The sequence below is a fragment of the Ambystoma mexicanum genome, chromosome 2p (assembly GCF_040938575.1).
Source record: "Ambystoma mexicanum isolate Mex_15411 chromosome 2p, UKY_AmexF1_1, whole genome shotgun sequence".
In the NCBI taxonomy this organism is placed as follows: domain Eukaryota; kingdom Metazoa; phylum Chordata; class Amphibia; order Caudata; family Ambystomatidae; genus Ambystoma; species Ambystoma mexicanum.
The window spans coordinates 304,575,767-304,595,046 of NC_090923.1; positions in this window are offsets into that span (position 1 = coordinate 304,575,767).

Sequence of the window (19,280 nt, forward strand, 5' to 3'; positions counted from 1 at the left end):
TCTGAGTCTAATTCGGCTTGATTCAACCACTATGTCATGCTTCCATAGCTATACATGGACATTTTCAAGGCCATAGATGTTCAGTAATATAGGTTGTGGTCACTTTCAGATTTTGGAACTACCTGTAAGGCTTTAACACGCATGTATAGCACTTCAGAGACTAAAAAGTAGTCCAGTATTGACTCTTGTGTCTGTCTCTTCCAAGTTGCTTTTGCGGGTATGTCTCCTGGAGTGTTACCATTTAGAAGTTGTATATTTCTAAGTTCCATTTCAGAGCACCATTGTTCAGCTGCATTCAGTCTTGTCGAATTTCCATTGCATGTTTTATTGAGTTTCTCTAAACAGTTGATATTTAGATCTCCGCATATAAACATTTTTGGAGCGAGTTCTAACTCATAAATTTGGTCTATTATGTATGTAATTTGATCAACAAAGGCAGCTGCGCCATTTGCGCTGTGTTGCCAATACACATTGATAACGTGAAAGGCGATCTTGTTCACTCTTTTTTACATCTTCAGTGACCAATAATGTTCTTTGAATGTATGGTGAAATACTAGTGGCTTTTTGAATTTTATAGCCAGAGTTCTTTTGCACAAATGTCAATAAACCTGCCCAAGGTCTGCTCATGTTCTTTTTGATTGCTGGATTTAGGGCGATTTCGCAGGCTACTATCGCCGGACACTCAGCAAGCAAGGTTTCCTGCAAACATACTATGTGCACATTTCTCAGCCAGTTCGATTGAAAAAGATGAACAAATCCCTGAGTGTTACAACATCCAATGGTGATCAATTTTGATGATCCCGGTTCATAACATTAGCTTCGGTTCTGTGCGACTAGGGCTTTCAAAATCCAACTCCAGTCTGCAGAATCGCCACTGGATTTATTTGAGCAAGATGATAGGGAATCTCCTCCAAAGGTAGGTCCCTCATGTACGAAGGTTATCTTAATGGGTTCCCTACTTTCAGTTGCTTGCAGGGTTCTTGTTACATCTTGTTGATGTGCCTTATTTTTTCCATCAAGTTCTTGCTGGAAACTGGCAACATTCTCGGACTGGAGATTTTTTGTGTCGTTCTGCACAAGGGGTTGGTTTTGTGATCTGTCCATACAGGACTTCGAATCTGATTTAAGTTGTTTAACTTCCGAATGTTGATGAGATTGTGTCTCTGTAATATCAAAACCCATTGATATTAAAGTTGGTGCAGCCTCTAGTATGATGTTACATATTAATCTCGAGTCGATGTCAAGTTTCACTGCATCCTTTTGATTCTCCTTAAAAAATTCTACATTTTTTATGCTATTCGTATTAATCATACGCAGACTTGGCACTTAATGTAGTAATTGTAGAATGTTGCTCTGGTTAAGAGACGGATCATCTTCGATGTCATCTGTCCGTTCTAGGCATAGACAGTACTTTGCATTTAAATGCTTATTGATGTTTTGCTTCTCAATTTTACTTTTCAGAGTAAGTGTTTTTTGAACATTGTTTCGCTCAACATAATGAAAGACTCCCTCTTGTGTTTTACTGTTATTTTTAGAACTTCTGTTTCTGTCTAAGTCGTATTTTTGGTTATAGGTGCATTTTTCGTTGCCAGTGGTTGGCTGGAACACCACTTTCAGGCCGATTCATGGAATAAATGTGCGCCGAAAATCCCGGCGCAGAGGGGCCAATACGTGCGCTGCGCCGAAAATTAGCGAAAAGCGCAGGGAAACCAGCGCACGTCGATTCATGGAAGTCCGTGCGCAAGAAAAGCAGAGGACGTGCGCTGAAAAAGTGCGCGGCGCAGGCCGGCGCACAGGTCAACCAACGTCGTGCGCCACGGCCACTGCGCTATCACTCCGAGCGCAGCGCACAGCTCTAAAGTAGGCGGAACACAGGGCGGGACACTCGGAATGGGGAATAAAATGGGGCACAACACTCGGAATGGGGAAGAATGTGGGCGGCACGGGGAAAGTTTAGGAGGCAAGTGCGCGGAACGCCCACACGCTCGCATACAACACGTATTCATGGAATAGAATAGGGCAAAAAAGCGCACGCTCAAAGCAGCGCACAGGCACAAACAGGCACAAACACGACCGCCACAAGAAAGCAGGCGGTAGCGTCTCTGCGCCTGCAAGAAATGTGCGCTGAAAGGTGCGCCAACAAATAGCACCTATATACAGACATGATCAATGTCCAATACTGTGGCCCTCCAGGACAAATGACGTACAAAGGGGTACCCACAAACACAGACACGCGCTGAGAGAAAAAATAAACGTGTGCGTGTATACCGGGGTGCGCGGGAAGTTGCACACGCGATATGGCCGGGTACGTGGATTTCAGGGGTGCGCGGGAAGTTCCACACGCGATTAGTCAGGGTACGTGGATTGCAGGGGTGCGCGGGAAGTTCCACACGTGATATGGCCGGGTACGTGGATTTCAGGGGTGCGCGGGAAGTACCACACGCGATTAGTCAGGGTACGTGGATTGCAGGGGTGCGCGGGAAGTTCCACACGCGATATGGCCGGGTACGTGGATTTCAGGGGTGCGCGGGAAGTTCCACACGCGATTAGTCAGGGTACGTGGATTGCAGGGGTGCGCGGGAAGTTCCACACGCGATATGGCCGGGTACGTGGATTTCAGGGGTGCGCGGGAAGTTCCACACGCGATATGGCCGGGTACGTGGATTTCAGGGGTGCGCGGGAAGTTGCACACGCGATATGGCCGGGTACGTGGATTTCAGGGGTGCGCGGGAAGTTCCACACGCGATATGGCCGGGTACGTGGATTTCAGGGGTGCGCGGGAAGTTGCACACGCGATATGGCCGGGTACGTGGATTTCAGGGGTGCGCGGGAAGTTCCACACGCGATATGGCCGGGTACGTGGATTGCAGGGGTGCGCGGGAAGTTCCACACGCGATATGGCCGGGTACGTGGATTGCAGGGGTGCGCGGGAAGTTCCACACGCGATATGGCCGGGTACGTGGATTTCAGGGGTGCGCGGGAAGTTGCACACGCGATATGGCCGGGTACGTGGATTTCAGGGGTGCGCGGGAAGTTCCACACGCGATATGGCCGGGTACGTGGATTTCAGGGGTGCGCGGGAAGTTCCACACGCGATATGGCCGGGTACGTGGATTTCAGGGGTGCGCGGGAAGTTCCACACGCGATAGGGCCGGGTACGTGGATTGCAGGGGTGCGCGGGAAGTTCCACACGCGATATGGCAGGGTACGTGGATTGCAGGGGTGCGCGGGAAGTTCCACACGCGATATGGCCGGGTACGTGGATTTCAGGGGTGCGCGGGAAGTTCCACACGCGATTAGTCAGGGTACGTGGATTGCAGGGGTGCGCGGGAAGTTGCACACGCGATATGGCCGGGTACGTGGATTCCAGGGGTGCGCGGGAAGTTCCACACGCGATTAGTCAGGGTACGTGGATTGCAGGGGTGCGCGGGAAGTTCCACACGCGATATGGCCGGGTACGTGGATTTCAGGGGTGCGCGGGAAGTTCCACACGCGATTAGTCAGGGTACGTGGATTGCAGGGGTGCGCGGGAAGTTGCACACGCGATATGGCCGGGTACGTGGATTCCAGGGGTGCGCGGGAAGTTCCACACGCGATTAGTCAGGGTACGTGGATTGCAGGGGTGCGCGGGAAGTTCCACACGCGATATGGCCGGGTACGTGGATTTCAGGGGTGCGCGGGAAGTTCCACACGCGAATTGGCTGTGTGCTCCCAGGCATTACCTGTACACCCTCCACGGCCCCTGCAGGCAGCACACACCACAGGGAACTACCCTGCACACCTGCTCATGTCTCCCACCACCTCCACCCCCCATCCACCAGGGACACCCTCCACCATGCCCCCACCCATGTCTCCCACCGCCCCCACCCATGTCTCCCACCACCCCCACCCCCCATCCACCAGGGACACCCTCCACCAGGCCCCCACCCATGTCTCCCACCACCCCCACCCCCCATCCACCAGGGGCACCCTCCACCATGCCCCCACCCATGTCTCCCACCACCCCCACCCCACATCCACCAGGGACACCCTCCACCAGGCCCCCACCCATGTCTCCCACCACCCCCACCCCCCATCCACCAGGGACACCCTCCACCAGGCCCCCACCCATGTCTCCCACCACCCCCACCCCCCATCCACCAGGGACACCCTCCACCAGGCCCCCACCCATGTCTCCCACCACCCCCACCCCCAGCACTGTGGGGAACCTGCCAGCAGGCCCCCACCCATGTCCAACCCATGTCTCCCACCACCCCCACCCCCAGCACTGTGGGGAACCTGCCAGCAGGCCCCCACCCATGTCCAACCCATGTCTCCCACCACCCCCACCCCCCATCCACCAGGGGCACCCTCCACCATGCCCCCACCCATGTCTCCCACCGCCCCCACCCATGTCTCCCACCACCCCCACGCCCCATCCACCAGGGACACCCTCCACCAGGCCCCCACCCATGTCTCCCACCACCCCCACCCCCCATCCACCAGGGGCACCCTCCACCATGCCCCCACCCATGTCTCCCACCACCCCCACCCCCCATCCACCAGGGACACCCTCCACCATGCCCCCACCCATGTCTCCCACCGCCCCCACCCATGTCTCCCACCACCCCCACCCCCCATCCACCAGGGACACCCTCCACCAGGCCCCCACCCATGTCTCCCACCACCCCCACCCCCCATCCACCAGGGGCACCCTCCACCATGCCCCCACCCATGTCTCCCACCACCCCCACCCCACATCCACCAGGGACACCCTCCACCAGGCCCCCACCCATGTCTCCCACCACCCCCACCCCCCATCCACCAGGGACACCCTCCACCAGGCCCCCACCCATGTCTCCCACCACCCCCACCCCCCATCCACCAGGGACACCCTCCACCAGGCCCCCACCCATGTCTCCCACCCCCCCCCCCCACCCCCAGCACTGTGGGGAACCTGCCAGCAGGCCCCCACCCATGTCCAACCCATGTCTCCCACCACCCCCACCCCCAGCACTGTGGGGAACCTGCCAGCAGGCCCCCACCCATGTCCCCCTGGCCCCAGGTCCTGACGATACACAATCATGGCAGTAATGGCCAGCATACCCAGCACAAACACCCAGGCAAGGATTGCATGCACCCACATAGTGAATGCAATCACATGACACAACCCCAAAGGCAAGTATGCAAAAGAACACATGTCCGTCACACACACATACACAATGGGTGCAAGTGAATGTCAAAACCCATATCATGACATGTAAGAAACCAAAGAGAAAATAACACAAGTGTAAGAAAATATAAAAATGTATTAAAAACAAAAAACAAGTAAACTAATAAAACATACAACTATGTGGCAAAGTAAATAAAAGGTCCATGTCCGAGAACAAAAATGATAAACCAAAAAACAAAGGATTAAAAAATTAATAGAATTTGTCCAAAGCAAAACCATGTAGTAGGAAATCAAAGAAAAACCATTACGTCATGGTGTAAACAATAAGAAAATTAAAAAAAATTTCTCCAAAAAAATAACAATATATACAGGAATGTTCCAGGGTCCATGAGCCCAACACCACAAATGAAACCTAATACTAACTAATAAAAAAAATATGTACAAAAAAGTGGCCATTGTCCGAGCGGTCCAAAATAATAAAAATAAATAAAGGAAACCTAGCACTAACTAACTAAAAAACTATATACAAAGGCAGCGGGCAAGTCCTGCGGCTCACTTGGTGATGCTGGCCAGGGCATCCTCGAACTCCATGTCAATGTCCTGGAGGCGGGACTCTGTCCTGGCCCCGAGGTCTCGCAGGGACAACCCCATGTGCTCACCAAAATCCCTGCGAGCCTCCTCGAGGCACTCAGCCCGCCTCAATGCTCGACGCATGGAGATCTCCGCCCTGGCCATGGCGAGCCGCTCCTCTTCCGCCCGCTGCCGCTCCGCACCTATCCGCTGGCCAAACTCCTCCCACACGGAACACACCGCCATGCCAGGGTTGCCCTGCCCTCCGGCCGATGCCTGCCCCTCTGATCTTGATGGCCCTGAGCCATGATGCCTCCCACGTCGAGCCCGCTGCTGCCTCCGACGCCACTGCCTCTGCCAGCACGACGGCATCCAGGCTGATGGTAACCACCGACGCCGTCGTGCACGTGCCCTGCCCGATGATGCCGGCACATCTTCCATCTGCTGGGGTCCACTTGCTGTGTTGTCCACTCCTGCTGGACCTCCGACTCCCAACTGTGGCAGGGATGGGATCCCCACCGAGCTGGCTGCATTGGTCGGGGCAGGTCCACAGGGGGCCATGGTGGCATCTGGGCCGGAAGACGGCAAGGAGAACGACCGGTGGATAGCCTGCACAGAGGAGGAGAGGGCCGTCAGATTGGCCAACACATGCAGGAACCCCCCGAACATGGCCGATCCCAATTGGGCCACGTCGGCACGGTGCACTTCGTGATGACGTGCGTGCTCCTCCCGGGAAGCACGCACGTCATCACGAATCACAACCGTGCGCATCGCGACCCCAATCAGGACCTGCTCCACGCGGCCAGGGGTTCCCACGGCCGCAGGTGGAGGGGAGTCAGTTGACATGGACATCCCCTCTACCTGCGGACGGGCCTGGGACGGGGCATCCCTGCTGGTGCATGGTGGTGCACTCACAGGGTCAGGGACAGCGACATGCACAGGCACCTCCACGGTGACCTGTGCTGCCTCCTGCCCCTGGCCCTGGACTGCACCACTTGCACCAGCAGGGATGCTCCCACCAGGCCCCATGTGTGCACCAGTGTCGGCCTCCTCCTCCTCTGTGCAAACCACCAACCTGGATGGCTCCTCACCGTCTCCCGCCGTAGCAGGCCCCTGTGGGGGCTCACCCACCCCTTCCGCTGCAGCCGTGGGGGCATCCCCGCCGCCTTGCTCCACAGCGCCGTCTCCGCCCTCTTCTTCACTAGCCGCTGCGTAGAGGGAGACAAAGGACACAAGCATCAGGCTACTGTACAATGGTCCCCTAGACAGGAAGCAATAGCAGATGAGCACCACTGTCAAAGTACACTTCCATCATGTCCCTCCACAACACATGGGTCAGTCCAGGCAAAACACACACAGTAACAGGCATGGTGCATGCCATGCACATTTCCATGCATGTCCAATTGACTCTTGAAACATTCAATGATATGTAACTCACATGCATCATGACTCATGCATATCACATGCACACACTTCACCTCAGTCACATCCATCTGGCCCCAAACACACCGAACACAGGCGAAACAAGGGTAAGTTGGGTGCGTCACTGAATCTGTGCATTGTCACACACATGTGTCATGCATCCATGGCATGCACAAGTCACAGACACGCAGGTCAGGCACACAGACATGGCGACCATATATGTACCTGGCATCAGCACCCATCCTTCACCCCCATCCATGTCCAGGTACAGAGACTGGCATGCTCTCATGTCCTAAATCTGCATAGGGCTCCCCATGCCGCATTTCAACACATGCAACAACCATGTGGGTCACACATCACTGGTCGCACATGCATTACCATGATGTCCCTGCACACATACATGCATACATGGCCCATGGCACACATACAGGCAAGTATCATAGAACCAGCACACCGCAACATGCCCTGTCTCACACAGTAATGCTTGCACACTTACCGCTCAACTCCAGACGGGCCTCCCTCTCAAGGACCTGGGCGTGGAGCGCTGGGCGTACGCGTTCCAGGACCCTCTTCTGGATGGAACTCATGCGGCCCCGGCCCCCCTCCACGAGGCGCCGGGCCTTCACAAGGGTCCTGGACCTCAAGTCCTCCCAGCGCTTCTTGATCTTCTGGACGTTGCGGGTTGCCACCCCCTCCGCGTTGATGGCAACCACACAGTCGGCCCAGATCCTCTCCCGTCCTTCCTTGCTGGCGCGGGACGATCCAAAGAGGGCATCATACTGCCCCAGGACATGCTCCACCAGGACACCAACTTCGGTGGCAGTGAAGCTGGTGCCCCTCTGCCCCTCTGGCCTGGGGTTGCCACTGGTGCCAGATGTGGAAGTGCCCGACATGGCAACCCCAGAGGCAGGTGTGGGTGGGCAACTGGGTCCTGGGGCTGGGCTGTGGAGCGATGTGATCCCAGTTGGGAGTCTTCAGTTCCAGCAGGGGTGGACACAGCAACTGGACCCCTGCAGATGGCTGATGTGCAGGCACCAAATGGCAGGGCACGGTGGCAGCAGGCAGGCAGGCAGGCAGGCAGCAGCAGATAGCACGTGGGAGGCTGCTCAGGGCACTGGGGGGGCAGTAACTCGGCCTTCTGGGCAGGAGCGTGGTGTTCCGTGTGTTTTCGGGTGGCCAGCTTGATACGGAGTGATTTGGCACGTGAAATTCCTGCACGTCAGCGTGAAATCCGAGGAAAGGCCCTTAGCGCGTAAGTGCGTCAGCACGCATACGCGATTCTATTGGACCAGAGTCCCTCAGCGCGTAAGCGTGTCTGATGTGATCCGCACGGGCGTTCCACACTCAGCACGTGATGACGGAGCACACGTGGAAATACTGCACGTCAGAGTGTCATCGCGTGTAATTGGTCAAAAGTGCGCGTACACGCGATTGGCCTATGTACGTGTATTTCATCGCGTGTAATTGGCCAAAAGTGCGCGTACACGCGATTGGCCTATGTACGTGTATTTCATAGCGTGTAATTGGCCAAAAGTGCGCGTACACGCCATTGGCCTATGTACGTGTATTTCAGTGGTGCGCGGGCACTTACACACGCAAGTACGTCAGCGCACCTGTATGCCTGCTGCGTGGGAATTTCCACACGCTATTGGAGTGGGAACTAGATTCCAGGGGTGCGAGGGTCACACGCTCGCCTGGAACACGCGCAAAGCATTAATTTGCGCACTTTTCAATAAACAAGCCAGATGCCAGGATGAACATACCGTTCCTAGCAGCAGTGGCAGTGGGCTACCAAAGGAGGAGGAGGAGGAGAGTCAGGGCCAGAATATTCACACCCAGAACCAGCCTATTCGGGATGCCTGATGACCAGGTGTATGGGAGGTACAGGTTTCCAGCACACATCATACTGGACCTGGTGAGTGAGTGGGAGGATGACCTCACATCACCCACCCTGTGCTCCCAAGCACTCAGCCCCCTGCAGAAGGTCCTGAATGTACTGCACTTCTTGGCCACTGGATCCTTTCAGCGGACACGTGCCATAGTGGGTGGTGTGTCACAGGCCACGCAGTCACGCTGCCTACACCAGGTCTTGAACATCATCACTGCACGGCCATCAGTCCGCAGGCACATATATCTCCCCAGGACTCATGCAGAAAGGCGGACGTGCATCCAGGAATTCTATGGTGTGGCTCAATTCCCCAAAGTGCTTGGTGCAATTGACTGCACACATGTGGCTCTACGTCCACCCAGGGCAACAGAGCACATCTATAGAAACCGCAAGCACTGGCATTCCATCAACGTGCAAGTTGTATGCAATGCCAAGGGAATAATCACATCAGTATATGCCAACTATCCCGGGTCCACCCACGACAGCTTCATCTACAGAATGTCTACCCTATGCCGGGACCTAGAGGCTGGCCAGCATGGAGATACATGGCTGCTTGGTGAGCATGAATGCCACTGCACATGCATGCATGTCAGATACTGGGTCATGACACAACACCACTAATGATACCCATCACCACCTCCGCAGGGGACAGTGCCTACCCTATCAGCCCCCACATGATGACCCCAATCCGGAACCCCACCACGCCACCCGAGGTAAGGTACAACACAGCCCACATTGCAACACGGGGCATAGTGGAGCGCACATTCGGAGTGCTGAAGTCACGCTTTCGCTCCCTTGACCGTTCTGGCGGGCAGCTGTTATATGCTCCCCGAATAGTGTGCAGGATCATAGTGGCAGCATGTGTCCTGCACAACGTTGCAACACGCCGGGGCCTGCCCCCACATCCACAACCACATGCACGCCCGCTGCGCATGGGAGGGGAAAGGGCACGGGGGGAGGCAGCCCGTACGCAACTGGTGGCCAACTTCTTCACCTAGGAATCACAGTGCTGGCTAGTGCACACTGCTCTGGCACATACCATCTGACAATCAATGATGACACTACCTGACAATGTCACAAAATTACTTGACAATGAACTGTCAGATACACATCAGCCTGAGATTGTTAACATGGAAGTGTCACTATGTGTGCACCCCTACCTACACATACACCAGCAATGCATCACAACGAAAAGACACAACTCCATCAATCAAATATGCATTGCCACAGGCGATTCACTACATGACAACATTGCCATGTCACCCATTCCCTTCACAGTCCCGCCACTGAGGACACCATGTCATGGTATGTGAGAGCAAACAAACTGGCCATCACAACATGACACCGGTGTCACAAATAGCAGTGCCCCAAATGGAACATAGCCGCACTTGAACACCTAACCGCGCTGGAGCCACTACTACACACCTGTGTAAGAGTAATTTCAATCAAATTACACACCAACCCACCCTGAAGCCCACCCAAACAAGACACAATGCATGTAATCAATGGTAGTCTCATTACCTGATTCTGCTGGTATGTCCTCACCGTCCAGATGTACAGTGATGGCGCCACGCAAAAGTGTCAGTGCACATCTACCGACATGTAGTCTGACTCCAGAGAGTATGCCCGTGTGAAGAACTGTGTGAAATACCTGCAAAACATGAGCAACATATGTAAGTAGAGGCACATATCAAACCATCATGCATAGTTAGGTGCAACAACAATGTACACTATGAATGTCTACACAGTATTGACTATGGACTGGCCAACAGCTCATGGGAGTCCAATGTCACCGTGTAATTTGCTGTCACTTGGGCACACCCTTTGCAAGCCCATGGAAACGGAAGCAGGAGGGGTGTGGATGTCTGGTACCCAAGCATCGAAACCAAACTCAGGACAAGCCTGCATGTCCCCAGCCACAATACAGTGTATGCCCAGGTACCCACACAAGGCAACACTCTTGGAAAAGAAAAAAAAATTGAGAAAAAATGGCCATGAAAGGGCCGGCGGGGGGGGGGGCACCTATGAGGTCCGAGGACAGGATGCACGCCACAATCCACCTGTGTGGATCATGGGAACCTAAAACACCCCATAGGCTCGTGGCCCACACGGCTACTCTGTTGTGGGAGATGAGTCGCTATCGCTCTGGCCAGACCCTGCAGCTGACTCAGGAGGTGGGGGAGCTGCCTCAGAAGATGGTGTGACAATGGGAGGCAGCCCACGCAAAGCACGAGTTTGCTCCTCCATGGCTGCAAGCAGGCGGGTCTGGTAGTTCTGGTTCTGGGTTATAATCATGCGGAGGTCCCCATGCAGTAACTTCCGGGATGACCTGACCTCCGCACGAGTTGCCTGCATCTCGGCCGAGAGCGTCCGTGTCAGACGCTCCAGCTGCTCCTCTGTCCTTCTATGGGATGAAGCCTCAAGCTCTAACAGGGTCGACCTGAGGTGATGGAATTCTTCCCTCAGGCCTTCCCTGTGGCGCTGGGACTCCATGGAAAGAGATTCCCGCAGAGTCGCCAGTGCCGCCCGCCTGTCCATGTTGGACGCCAACATATCCTCCCTGTGTGCCTGGCAGATGGACTCTGTAGCCTGCTCCAGTCGCTCCATCAGCCTTTCTGGGGGGACAATGGAAGTGGCCACCCTATCCATGGCCTGTGCAATCATCTCGGATGATGCTGCCTGTTGGGTGGCCATACCGTAGATGGATTGCTCCCAAGCGGTATTGCCAGGTGGCATACGGCCACCACGTTGACGGGCACCACACCTGCCTGGGGCAAGGCGGACTGCGCCTTGCTGTGCCGGCAAGGCCTCAGGCTGCAGGACTGCATTCCCTCTCTGATCTGCAGCCCCAGGAACAGGATCAGAGATTGTGTGGTGTGGCCCTGCATCCGTAACCACCGGAGGCTGAGCTGCCGACACTGACATCCCCATTGAGGGCAATGGCCCGGCTGCAGGTGGGTCGGACAGAGGAGATTCTCTCCCAAGAACACTCACCTGCGACTGCACATAGGTGTCATCCTCCGAGTCTACACCTGAATACTGCTCGAGGGAGGAACCCCCAGAGACACCCCTCGACAGCACGACCTGCAGCACTTGTGGGTTTTCACCCACAAACACACCACGTCCCTCACTTGTGGAAGGTCGGCCCGGGTTGCCCTCCTGGGACGGCTCAACCACCACATCCCCAGCATCAACAAGTGCTTCGTCCCCTGCAAAGACATGAAAGAGAAAAATAGAAACGGGCATTAGCACCATGGCATGCAACAAGGGCTGATGAACAACAGAGGCAGTAGTTCTACGACACATGTCCCACATGACTGGGAGACCTCCTATGCATTCACCATCACTGGGTCTGTAGGGGAGGCTCAGGGCATACAATGTACAGATTGGAGAGCAACGCCTGCTCACCATGCTGCCTAGCACTGCCATCACACATTGGCCGGTGATTGCCATGTCAAAGGCACATGCCATCACACACATGGCATGTGACATAGCCACCAAGTGAAGAGGGAGAGGAGGGCAACTTTTTTGGATTTCAACCACTCTGGTCCTGACATTGCATCATCACATCAATAAGTTAACATGTTGTACATGGATCTGCTAGTCCAAATTGGCCACGATGCACAGTGCCTTGTCTACATCAACAAAATGCAGTAAACAATGTGATTCCACCTCCCCATCACCTGTAAAGGAATCATATAGCATTCGTGAAGCACCGGTCCAGAAATGTATGAAGGTACAGCGGAGCACTGAGGGGTGGTGGGGCAGAAGGGGATGCCAGTCAACAATCCTACTGGTGCTGGTGTCATTCATGTCACGCAAGTGCAGGGGTGGGTTGCACAATGAAGTGCAAGGGGAAGTGGCGGCTGGAAGTGCTGTACAAGGTAAGTAGGACTTAACGTCAAGGGCAGATGGTGTTAGGCGCAGACAAGTGCTGGGGGGGGTGGCCTATAGGGGTACAGAGACAATCATGCAGTGCTGTGGGCTCGGAGGGGACAGGGGAGGTACACACTGCATCTGGCTCGGCAAGGTCCTTGCAGATTTCTATGTGTCCTGCAGAGTTGTCACATGCCGCAGATATGTGCCCTTGGATTGGGGATCTCATCTTGGTGAAAAGGGTGAGGCGCTTTTCGATGCCTTTGGAGCATGTGGCAGGCCAGTTTGCCAGAGGATGGGCATGATGCAGGACATTCCCTCTCTGCCACCCGGCACCTGTGGTTTGGGTTCACAAGATCCGAGTCATGCCAGGACTCTGCATTGGCATGGGGCTTCAGACAGGTGGTCATGACCGTGGCAAAGACATCCAGTGTACCTGACATAGAGTGGAGCATGGAGTGGGCCCTGTCAGGATGGGAGTGAGCCTAAGGGGGAGCTGGATGGGGGGGAGATTTTGGCAGCATGAGCCTCGACTGACACACACTTCATGGGTCGGAATACCAAGAAGGTGTGTGACAGTGGTGAGGGTGGCTTTGCCTGTGGGGTGGTGAGGGTGAGCTGGGAGGAGAGGAGAATGTGATCACTCCAGGAGAGAGGAGTGCAGAGATGGACGGAGAGGGGAAAGTCAGATGAGATCAGAGCATCGAGAGTGTGCCCTGCAGAATGAGTAGGGACAGACGGGAGTCTAGAGGGTGAGAGGGAGTTGCTGAGGTCACAGAAAGGTCACGTGGGGGGGTCAACAAGCATGCAGGTGGATGCGTACAGCACCAAGGAAGAGGATTTCTGTGTCTGGGGACATGAGTGAGGAGGAGAGGTGAGGACACTCAGAAAGGAAGTAGTACATTTGACCAGTTTTCCCAGACACAGTACGCACAGTTTGTGAATGTCAAGGTGTGGTAGAGAGAGACGTCACACAAGCCATTCCAGAGTGGAGTAGGTCTAAGTAGGAGTGACAGTGGCAGGAATACCCTCAGGGAAGCCAAGGGCACACCCCCCCTGCACAGTAGTGGCGGGCCAAGGAGAGGGTCTCCTGAACATCAGGTAGGAGTGTGTGAAGGATGCAGACAGAGCTGGCCGTCAGACATGTTTCCATGAGACCAAGGATGTCAAGGTGCATAACCTCATGTAAGTGACAGATATCGGAGGAATGCCTGATGCAGCCGCAGTGAAAGGAGTGTAATTGTGGAGGAGGTTGACAGCCTTGTAGGACTTACGGGGAGTGCTAGAGATCAGAGGTGCAGCATGTGTAGGAGTTGGAGTGGGAGGCGGAGAAGGATCATGGGAGGGTGCAGGGAGGCAGTGCAGGATTGATGAGGAGAGAGGAGGGGGGACAGTAGGAGAGGAAAGGAAGTTGATGAGATGTGGGTAGCATTTCTCAAGGAGAATGAGGTTGGCCTAAGGGCCTTGGACTGAGATGCTCCCATTACCATGCACATCAATTGTGGCCTCTGAGGATTGGAAGGAGGCCAGGAGTACACCCCAACGGGTCCCACCATTGATGGTGGAAGAGGAGCAAGGAGAGAGGACAGGGACCATGTGAAGGGTCTATGGGACAGGCAAAGGCATGTATGAGCAGATGTCAGTGAGAGTTAGCTTTGAGTAGGCTCAGATGCACTTGTCAGCAATAGGGTGGGTCGCATTGGAGGGCAGGGTGCCCTCATTTGACTGTTGGCAAGCAGGTGTCGTGAGTAGGGCACAATGGTCTGAACTGTAGAAGTCATGGAAGATAGACCATGAAGAGCAGCATGGAGTGTGAGGGAATGGGGCTCGAAACCAGACGGTACCAAAGCACACAGGTAGGAGGTGGATGTCAAGGCAACATCCACAGTATGACAGCATGTTGGTTGGCATTTATATACAGAGGACGCATTAGCATGTGGTATCATTGCATGTCAGGCATGTGAAGATGAAACTTGATTGGCTGGGGGAAAGTATAGGAATGGTATGTAAGACATCAGATGAATAGACAGGGGAGTATGAGCAACAATGTAGTGACAAAATGACAATTCAAGGGCAACTTCCATGGTGTAGGGCCATATGTGCACTGTTGCCAGTAGGGATAGTGCTGTGGGCAGATGGTGTAGCACTGAACATACTGGATGAGGCACATGGGTGCCACTATCAACTCTGCCACACACCCCCTTGACAGGCACCCAACATGAATGCTTCACACACACACCATGCACATGGATAAGACACACATGCATGTGCACTCACCGGATGATGCCTCGTAATCAGGGAGATCTCCCACACCTTGGAGTTGTCCCTCGGTGACGTAGGATCCAGCTACGGACTCGTGTGGTGTGAGTTCTATTTCCTGTGCTGGGGACCCACCTCCAGTCACCAAGGTTGCGGCATGACTTGAGGCCAGCTTATCCTTTGCCCTGCGCTTAAGGTCATTCCAGCGCTTCTGGCAATCACTAGCTGTGCGCCTCACTACTCCAAGGGCACTTATTCTGTCAGCAATGGTCTGCCAGTGTGCCTGGCGTCTGGCATGTGTGGTCTTGGACCCTGCAACGATGACCATTTCCCTATCATGATCTGACACATACTGAACAAGTGCATTCAGTTCGGCGTCTGTGAAGCTTGGCTTCCTTGATGGGCCGGACTGGGCAGCCGTGCCTGGGGCATCAGCCTGTGCCGGACGTGCACTCTTCCTCTTGCGCTTGGAAGGGGGTGGGGATCCAGAGTGTCCTACGCCGCTGTGGACACTAGGGGCAGGAGCCGTGGTGGACTCAGTACTGGGTGTGTGGGATTGCACACTCAGCATGGGAGTAGGTGCAGGCATTGGGGGTAGTGGGATGGGGTCAGGCCTGATCTGAGGTGCATGAACTAGGACCGACACAGTCTTGGCAGGGTGTATGAGAGGTGGGGTGGATGGAGCCACACCCTGGCTACGGGGGCCAGCAGATGACCTATCTGGCATAGATGCGCGTGCCCTGATGACACCAATGTGCACCGGTGCACGTGCAGTGGACCTGCTGACCTGGATGTCAGCGATGGGATCACCCTCGGACAGGTCTGGTGCCACAATGGGCTGGTCCGACAAGGGCTGATCAGGGTTGGTATCAGCCACATGACCGTCAACTGGGGGGGGGGGCATGGGTGTCCCTGACTGGTCCTCCAGACTGGGGGGGACAGGGGCACCCTGCAAGTCACAACCACGTCCCCTAGTGGATCCTCCACGGCCACCACGTGTGGCTCGGCCACCTTTGCCACCCTTACGGCTTGCACGCCTCCCAACCATGGCACTGATGTTATTGTGCGTATGGGAGTCGGTGTGCACAATTGTCCTGGGCAATTGGGTGTCAAAGGGGTTGGGTACCAGATGGTATTCGTACCCTAGTGCAGTGGCAAGGCTATATGACACCCCTGGGGAAAGATGACGGGTCACGCAACGCACAGGCACCCCAAAAAAGTTAAGGAACGTGCACAATACCCCTCCTAGACCACGTGTGCTGATGGAAAACCCTGCACTACGCTGTGGCATCCAGTAACACAATGAACGTATGCGTGTCACACGCAGCCTAGAATGACCTCTGAAGGGGTAGGCTACACACGGGGCAAGCACAGAAGTTAGATACGTGCGTGACTCACCGTCTGCCAGGTAAAAGAGCGTGAAAAATGAGCGCGTTTGGTTGGCAACACCCCCGCCAAAAGAAGATGTGTACGCTGTCTGAGGAGACAGGACAACAGTAGAAGGGGACACTGTTTGAGGGAACAGGCCCAGGTAAACCAGTACAAGAGGAAAAAGAGAAAAAGCTGTCAGAGGTAACAGGGAGTACGAACTGGAAACGCCGTGAAGTAAATCGCGTGTGAAACAACAAGAAGTACAGAATTCACCCACTCGCTCTCCACGAAAAGCACGTACAAGGAAATGGTGTTCTACACTACCTTATATACAGGCCCACACGTACAGCGTCACTTACGGCGTGTACGTGCTTGGCCCATGTTCACCAATCACACGCTTTGTCACTTCTGCGTGTGGATCCTTTTTCACCAATCACACGCTTTGACACTCCTGCGTGTAGCTCACTTTTCACCAATCACACGCTTTGTCACTCCTGCGTGTAGATCCATTTTCACCAATCACACGCTTTGTCACTCCTGCGTGTAGATCCATTTTCACCAATCACACGCTTTGTCACTCCTGCGTGTAGATCCATTTTCACCAATCACACGCTTTGACACTGCACGTGCAGGTAACTATAGACGCACATATGCTGGTGACGGGTTTTCGCGCGATTCGCTGAGTGTGGGATTTTCACGTGCAAAATCACTCCCTATCAGGCTGTCCACGCGTTCAAACACGAAAGACCACGCTCCTGGCCAGGAGGCCAAATTACAGTCCCCCAGAGCCCTGAGCACGCTCCCACCTGCCATCTGCTGCTGCCTGACTGCCTGCTGGCCACGTGCCCCACAGTGCTGGTGGGTGGGGGTGGTGGGAGACATGGGTGGGGGCCTGGTGGAGGGTGCCCCTGGTGGATGGGGGGTGGGGGTGGTGGGAGACATGGGTGGGGGCCTGCTGGCAGGTGCCCCTGCACTGCTGGGGGGTGGGGGTGGTGGGAGACATGGGTGGGGGCCTGGTGGAGGGTGCCCCTGGTGGATGGGGGTGCAGGGGGACATGATCAGGTGTGCAGGGTAGTCCCCTGTTTTGTGGGCTGCCTGCAGGGGCCGTGGAGGGTGTACAGGGTACACCTGTGAGGGCCCACCCAGCCTATTCGCGTGTGATAATTCCCACGCACCCCTGTAATACACGTACCCTGGCCAATCGCGTGTTGAACTTCCCGCTACCCCTGTAATACACGTTCCCTGGCCTATCGCGTGTTCTACTTCACGCGTACCCCTGTGATGCACGTACCCTAGCCAATCGCGTGTTGTACTTCCCGCTACCCCTGTAATACACGCACCCTGGCTGTTCGCGTGTGATAATTCCCGCGTACCCCTGTAATACACGTTCCCGGGCCTATCGCGTGTTCTACTTCACGCGTACCCCTGTAATACACGTTCCCTGGCCTATCGCGTGTTCTACTTCACGCGTACCCCTGTAATACGCGTTCCCTGGCTGTTCGCGTGTGATAATTCCCGCGTACCCCTGTAATTCACGTTCCCTGCCTAGTCGCATGTAGAACTTCCCGCGTACTCCTGATTTGAAGATTGCCCGCTTTGCTTTCCTTGTTTGCCTGCCCTGTGAAGTGGTCCAGGGTTTGCGCAGCCCTTAGTGATGATTTAGCGATTTTGATGGCTTTTCCTTGCGCGAGGGCGTTCTTGGGGGCGTTACTGGCGCTGCTGCAGGCTCGCTGCGATTCTCTGCGCCACGGCTGGTTTGGGAGCATGAAGTCCATGAATACGCTGTGCGCGGAAATCAGTTTTAGCGCACGTGCCTGGCGCAGACTATCGCAGGCGCACGCTGTGCGCCAGCCGCGTGCGCTAGTTGTGCGCTGGTTTCTATGAATTACCCTGTTTATGTTTACACAGCTCCGTAGTCTCGATGGTTTGAGTAGCAGTAAGTTTATCCCATTTTTGGGATAGAGTCACAAAGGGAGGGCTCTCTGGAGTTTCCAGCCTTGTTGGTACATTAAGAGTAGAATGCACTATCGTGCATACTCTTGCTGGTTTAACCTTGGGAATATGCGGCGGGTCTAAAAGTATAATAGTACTGGCTACTTCACCGTCAGCGCTTTTTACTTCTTGGACTGCATCAACATCATATAGTTCATCGTCTTCGTAGATAGATAAGTACAAGAGGTTGATTGGAATTGCGTTGTTTGAAGAGAGGACATCTGATGTTACATCTTGCGTTGGATCACTGGCCTTCAAGTTGGATGGCACCACAGGTTTTGCCTGTGTAAAAATAGCATTTGAATTTAGAGTAAAGCTTACAGCTTTAATATTTCGAAGACATTTGCGCGAACTATTGATTTTTGGATTTTATAATTTGCATTGGTTTTGGTAGTACGATTTTTTCAACTTCTTTTTGGGGTGCTTTGAAGATCGAAAATACGTCTTCCGTGGAGTTTGTAGTCACGGCCACTGGTAACAAAGGGCTTTGGAGATCGATGATTCGGCCTCTCAAGTCCACAGAGGTAGAAGGAGACTGTAAATCAACATTTGCAATGTTTCCAGTGTTTTGCGCATTTTCCACCGCGCTGGCGAAGGATGTAATTTCAGCTACCAACTCAGGCTCAGTTTCCAAGGTTCTATCACAGACCAGGATGGTTGGTAAAGTCTGTCTGACGTCCAATGCTACATTTCTGCTATGTAAAGAACTTTTTGGTATAGCATTAGTGGACAATATCCCGTACGTGGGCA